We start from the raw sequence: 7,479 nt of genomic DNA on the forward strand, positions 1-7,479 counted from the left end.
TTTCAGCTGCCACTCTTTAAAACACTGGCCTGTCCTCTTGACCAGGCTGCAGTCAGGTCACAATGTCCTTGACAATGTCAAGGCCTACCCTCGGAATCCGACAGTCAGCTGGCTAATCTCTACTTCTGTTCCTCGGATATTTCCTTGAATGAGCTTTCAGTCTCTGCCTAAAACTAAAATCCATCGTGAGGTTCTCCCTTTGTTTCCTGTGGCAGGTCCAGTTCTACTTCCTGCACTCTTTTTGTCCAGCTGTATGAGTCAAAGCTGTTCACCAGAACAAAGAACAAAGGGCATGAAGGGGCACTTAAAGAAGGAAATGGTACGTTTTTCAGAAAACTCCCCTACTTGAAGAAAATACCAGAATAGTTTTTCACCAGCTCTTACTGTATAAGACTATATGGATGCCCTCAGAACTTAGGAAGGATATATATAGTTACAGTATACTATACTGTATTTACAAATTACTATGCTAATTCAGTATAATATCATATTATAAACAACTGGCACTATGCAAAGGGGAATTAAATGGAGTTTGTACGTCGTGAAAAGCAATGGTTTTTAAAAAGAAGTCAGACATCAAAACAGTGTGAAAGAGGAGTACCAGAAGGAGGGAGCTAAAAAGATGAGAGGTGGTGATTGTAAAATGATACTCTAAAATTGAGATTCTGGAGGTGGTATAATTACTGGCGATAACAACATCTTAAAGTATCACCATAGACCTAGGTGATCCAGTCATTGGCAGAAAGGGGCCCATGGAACGAAAGAGTTGGATCTGGAAAGGTTATACATGTGGATGTTTAAATCACCGAGAACATTCACAATGTAGTATAAAAGGGGTTGACTGTGAGCCAAGAGCAAGAACCTTCTAGGACAGATAGGAAAGTGTCCCAGGGTTGGAGGTCAGTACATAACACAGAAAGTTGAAGAGAATGTTTAGAGAAGATGCTGAGGACACATGCTTATAGATGATTTTGTTATGACTGACGATGAGTTCCAGAGGACACAACAAAAGAGTTTGGGAAGTTGGGGTGGGAAATAGAGAGATGGGAGAAAGGATACAGCCATATGAAAAGAGAGTCTGAAGGATGACAGTTGACTAGGGAGCCTGGGCATCTCATGGTGATCACATAACATATTCATAAAGGTTCTAATGAGGTGACACAGATATTGGAGGACAGGCAGTGAGTGCTGAAGAAGAGAGAATTCTTGCCAGAAGCATGATCCTGGGCTCTCTTGCCCCTCCGGCCAGAGGAGATGTAAAGGCCAGGAGAGGGGCTGTCTTAGGTCAAGCACAACTAACTCTGGAGATGTCTTTGCAATTTTCCCACCTTCATCTTCTACATGGTTTCCAGTCCCTATGGATGGGGAGCAAACGGGTTTCATTCTCCGTGGACAGGGAGTGAGTTCCTGGTGCACTGAAGAACTTCAAAGCCCCATCCAGATTCAGGAGAAAAGGCAAGTGGCCATCTCCAGGCCAGCGTCTGCTCTCCCTAGTTTAAGGCAATCCCTAAACTCAGTTCAATTCCTAATTCTTCATCTTACTCCCCACTTTTCAGCCTGCCTTCCAACCACTAACACACACATAAAGCATTTAGGACCTTCACTTTCACTTCAGGCTACAACCTTGAACCTCCCTGAAGGCCATCTACTCTGCATGCTGCACTCTCTGCTGAGGATGATGTTTCTCTCTCATCGGTGTTTCTATCCATACAAGTCCCCATGTCCATACAAGACCTCATTCCTGAGAACCAGAACTTGTCTGAAATTGTCTCCTGGGTTTTTGCTGCATCATATGTACTCTTCAATCCTTCCTGTCCCTGCCACCTCATCCCAGTTAGTGTATACCCACTTGCCCATTTGAACAAACCAAGTTATCTTCACCTTCTCCTTTTCCCCAAATCATGTTAGTCACCATTTCTATTCATTCAACTTCTAAAATTCCTTCAGTCTGCTCCTCTTCTCCCTCCCCACTGCCTCTGCCTTGTTCAGATCTGTAACTTCTCTCTGGTAGACTTGGGAAGTCTACTCCAACTCACCTTCCCACAGCCAGCAAAGTGACCTTTGTAAAATGCAGATGTTTCTCCCTTCTCAAACAGAATAAAGATCGAAGTTCTTAGCCTTTGACACAGAACACTGCATATGTTTGTCCAGCGGCCTCTCTTTCTCACTAGACTATGACCTCGCACAAGGCAGGAAAATGAGCCTCCTTTATTTTGAATTCCAAATTACTGCTTGGAGATGCAGAGTATGCTCAATAAATGTTAACTGGCGCAAAGCTAGCAGGTAGAGGAAACTTATAAAAAGCAACGTAGTTTTAAAGACTCTCTCTCATGAGAGTGAGACAGGCTGGGTGCTGGAGGCTAAGTCCAGTGGGTCATAATAAATTCAAGAAATCCTCAAAAGGTTGAATGGACTCTTTCAGCAGGGCTGAAAATCTGCATGTTATCACCTGCTGCTGAAACAGCGGAAGGCAATTCCCCTAACCTGATAATCCTTTACTGTTTACCAAACCTTACCTTTGATATGTATATCTGCTTTGCTAAAGGCAAAATGTGTTAATAAAAAGCGTGGGTTCAGAGATTCGGGGAGCTTAGTCACTAGAGCTAAGTTTCTGCCTCGCTTTCCCCCATGCTTTCCAAATTTATATTTCTTGTCTAGTCTCTCAATTCATTTACATTGCAGCCCCTTCTCCAGATTCCTGAACCCTTGTGGCGAAAAAGACTATAGCAGCTGGGCCTCTTTTAAATGGAAGGGAATACTCTGCATTTATTTTTTTTTTTAAATAAAAAATGTTTTTATGGATTTTTAGAGAGAGAGGAAAAGAGAGGGATAGAGAGATAGAAACACCGATGAGAGAGAAACATCATCCATCAGCTGCCTCCTGCATGCCTCCTACTGGGGATTGAACCCTGACCAGGAATCCAGCTGATTCCTGGGTCAATGCTCAACCACTGAAACCACACCAACCGGGCGCCAGTTATTTTTTTAAACCTCTCCTAAATAAGTTTAAAGTTTCTCTTTCGGCACTCCCCGAAGAGCTTCACTCTGCACCTGCAGCGCTGGACCCCAGCACTGGAGCCTGGGAAGCAAAGAAATGTCTGCCCCTGTGTGAAGAACCCAGCCCTATGTAAGCCCAGCCCAGCAGTTTCGGGAGCCGTGCTTCCATTAGTGTATGTTCCCTTGATGCCCCCTCTCCCCTTTCCTTCCACCTTGTTTGCAGTAAACCTCTTTTTTGAATCTGTTTTGCCACCTCTTCTGATTTCTATCTTGAGGGAGAACAAGAACCTCTTCACCAGTGACAAGACTTGACAGGAGATGGGTTTCTACAATTCTCACCACCTGCTCATTCATCTCAGCTCTTACTGTGGAGAGCAAAGGAATAGCAATCTTTTAATTTGATAATTAGCAAAAGATAGATCAAGGGTGGAAATGTGGGTCTTCATATAAATTGTCTTATGTTGGATTCTGGCTCTATCATTTTCTAGGCGTGTAATCCTGGACAAGATCCTTAAGCTCTTGCCTCAGTTTCACCACTCATAAATTGAAATAATAATAGTACCTAATTCACATGGTTGTTATTATGGGGATTAAATGAGGTGGTAGATATAAAATGTATGGAATAGGAAATGTTCAATACATAATAGCTGTGGTGGTTATTCTGAAAGAGTTGTAAGTGCAGTCCATTAAAAAAAATAACTAGAAACATTATTTGCTATATTGCAAAACATGCATGTATTTTCTAGAGTTCAGGCCATCTCATAGTCTATGAAGGAGAGTGAAAGTTTTTGTCCCCGATGTCCCTGAATTTTCTCTCTCCCAGTGTTTTTTACCCCTCTGTCCTCTCCCTCCAGGGTCTGACTGCTCCTGGAAGACCAATCCTACAGCCCCCTGTAGAAATAGGTTTGAGTCTAGCAGGAACGGGTGGGCCATCTGGTTGACTTTCAACATTATCTCAGAATTTTTTTTTTTTATTATTCTGCCATAGAGATACATTGACACAACTGAGAAACTCATTCATTTTAAACTTGAGTTCTGTTACTGGACCACTCCAACCTATAGTAAACCAGAAATAAAATATTTTAAAAAATAAATTGCATAATTATTTGTAGCTAGCATACTCCATTGTATTTTATATTTGTGTGTGTTTTCTATAAACAGCAAATTCACACTGTTCAAACTAATAATTGAAGAATATTAATTTGTTATAATTTAAAAATATATGCAACCATTTTTCTGTTTGTGCATATCTTCACTTTTTAATGTATTGGAATTCTCAGAAAATGGCTTGGGGAGTGAGCAGGGTGAAGGGGAGGGGGTCTCCTTTACCCTCTGAGAAGCCCTAAAGTGAAGCATTTACAAAGCAAATCTTTCCTTTACTGATAATAATGATCCTTTATAACATCTCTTGAAGGTATTTTTGGGTTAAAAGATTTGCCCCTTTTTTAAAACAGAGGTAAGGAGAGGAAGGAAATAAAAGGGATCCGGAGGGACCAACTCCCTACCACATAGGATATAAAATGGCAATAATCATGAGTCACTTATTTCACGAGTTACCAGGAACACTGTACATGATAACATGCTGCAGAGAACTTTAAAGAGTTAAAAGTACAATCATGAAAGGCAGTCCACTGACAGTGTGCTCCAAGGAGCATTTCTAGTCAGTGAACTCTTTGTTTCTGGTCCATGGTGAGATAAGTAAGAGAATTTGAGAGTAGGCATTTAGAAACTATTATAGAAAATTGACAAAGTAATTTTACATCTGTTGAATCAAATAATAAAAGATTTGGGCTTGTATTTTTGTATGTCTGATTTTTTACTTCATTTATTTCATTTCCTGGTAATTTATTTTCATTGTACTTCGAAAGTCAAAGAAAAATCTGTCCTTCACTACACATCATTTAAGAAGCATTGACAAAAGGTATTATTGTTTCAGAAATTTTGCCAAAGACCCATTAAATTTCTAATTGTAAACTAGTTGCATGTCATTATTTGAGAAACACTGTTTCATGCCAAGTGTAGGGAGTTGCCAGCATACAAACAAGTTCCAGAACAAGTTTGTTTGTATTCAGTAACTTGATTATTTAAGCACATGAAATAACATAAACCCTGGGTTATATTCTTGGTGTAGCCTATAAACCCAGGTGTCTCAAAAGGTTGCTAAGCTATATACTATAAAATTCATGGTGATTACCAGAGGGAATGAGGGTGTGGGGAGTTAGAAAAGGTTATAGGGGGAATAAATGGTGATGGTAGGAGACTTGACTTGGGGTGGTGAATACACAATACAATATACAGATGACGTATTATAGAATTGTACCCCTGAAACCTATCTAATTTTATTAACCAATGTCACCCCAATAAATTCAAATAAAAAAGATAAAATTCAATAACTGGTATGTGCTATAAAATTAATAACCAGTCTTCTCCAACCTCTTACAATGGAGAAGAAAGGCTTTTGAATTCCAAGTCAGAAAAGATCTCTCTTCCCCATCAGTCTGTGAGAAATGGTGATTCCTAGCCCTAGCATGGTGGTGGGGATAGGGGGCAGGAAGGGGCCACTTCTGCAGAAGCTGTTTCCACGGCAACACTCAGAAAGAAAAAGAGAATGGAGCTGTAGTACTCTTCACATAGTGTAATGGGGGGATTAGGAGGCCAAATTTGAGGGAACTTACTGGTGATGTTAATAACTTTCCACTGAGGTGACTCCCAGATTCTCTGAGATTGAGGGTAGGTAGATTTTGCTGGACTTGAAAGTCCTTCGTCCTAAACTCCGGGGCGTTGTTCTGATTGGTGGCCTAGCACCATGATAATGACTAGGCTTCATCCTGAATGGAGATCTGTCAGTGGCTACCAGTTCCTAAGGTAACTTATGTCAGCATCCTTAACCAAAGTCGTCCATGGATAGAATTCCCATGGCTTATGACCTTGGGAAAGAGAAAGATCTTGATTTCAAATGGAATTTGGCATGTCCCTCAATAGAATTCAATGAAAGTAGAAAGCAAGTTTGACTCAAAGGCATTAGTAGTACTTGTGACTGTGCTATTAATGGAAATAGTTATTTTCATTATTTCATTGCACTGTTGCACGTATCCTGAAATAACATTCATACTCATCACTATTTGAAAGAATGGTGCTGTGTCTCCTTACGTATTGTGTTAATAATGTAGCACACATTACATGACTATATTACTGTAGTCTAAAGAATATTTTGATAATTGCATCGGAATGTAGTTGTTCCCCTTGGCAATCTTGTGGTTTGATTGTACGCACTTACAAGTATGATTCTGGGAAGGTGTCTATAGGTTCACTCCTGCCAGAGGGGCCGGTGGCACAAAGCAAGGCAAGCCTCCTGGGCTTTCAAAGGACAGCTATTTAGTCCTGTATCTACCATTCATATAAACTAACATCCCCTAGGACTCAATCAGAGATACACGCAACAGAAGTAGAAGGATCTTTTTTTTTTCCGGGGGGGGTGGGGGGAAGGAGGAGAAACTGGCATCTGCTTTTTTTTTTTTTCTTTTTAATCCTCACCTGAGGATATATCTTTATTGACTTTAGAGAGAAAGGAAGGGAGAGCAAGAGAAACACCAATGTGAGAGAAACAGTGATCGTTTGCCTCCCATCAAACCCAAAACCTAGGGATGTGCCCTGACCGGGTATCAAACCCTCAACCTTTTGGTGTACAGGACAATGCTCCAACCAACTGAGCCACCCGGTGAGGTCTGGCACCTGCTTTTATTTACTACTTGTTTACAAAACTGGTAGTTGCTGAAAATTGGCAATTGTGGCATTTTCTGCCTATATACTGTAAGGTGGCGATTAAACACTGGCACCATGAGCAGCTTATTTCAGGCATGCTCACTTTTCATAACTGTCTCCATCTTAATGGGTAAGTTTCTCTTTTATACTGTTTTCTTTATTCGTGTTATGGTTGTTAAAGTACAAGAAAGAAAAAGGAAGGAGGGAAGGAAGGAAGGAAGGAAGGAAGGAAGGAAGGAAGGAAGGAAGGAAGGAGGGAGGGAGGGAGGGAGGGAGGGAGGGAGGGAGGGAGGGAAGGAAGGAAGGAAGGAAGGAAGAGAGAGAGAGAGAAAGAGAGAGAGAGAGAGAGAGAGAGAGAGAAAGGAAGGAAGGAAGGAAGGAAGGAAGGAAGGAAGGAAGGAAGGAAGGAAGGAAGAAAGAAAGAAAGAAAGAAAGAAAGAAAGAAAGAAAGAAAGAAAGAAAGAAAGAAAGAAAGAAAGAAAGAGAAAGACTATCCTTATTTCCATAAGTTTAGATCAAAAAGCAGTGTCCAAGTCCTTAGGTCTCCAGATGAAGCATTACTAAAAGTAGGGTGTTTCTTACCTTTCACCCACATCCTATTATAAAAAGTAGTGATTCCAACATGAACTATTTACAAGACGTGGACCCTGTGTCCCTCCCTGTAATAAAGAATCTTTAAAACCCGCCTCCAGCTTCTTCCCGGGATGTGGAGTCCGGACT

Source organism: Cnephaeus nilssonii (genome assembly GCF_951640355.1).
Source record: "Cnephaeus nilssonii genome assembly, chromosome: 12".
Lineage (NCBI taxonomy): Eukaryota > Metazoa > Chordata > Mammalia > Chiroptera > Vespertilionidae > Cnephaeus > Cnephaeus nilssonii.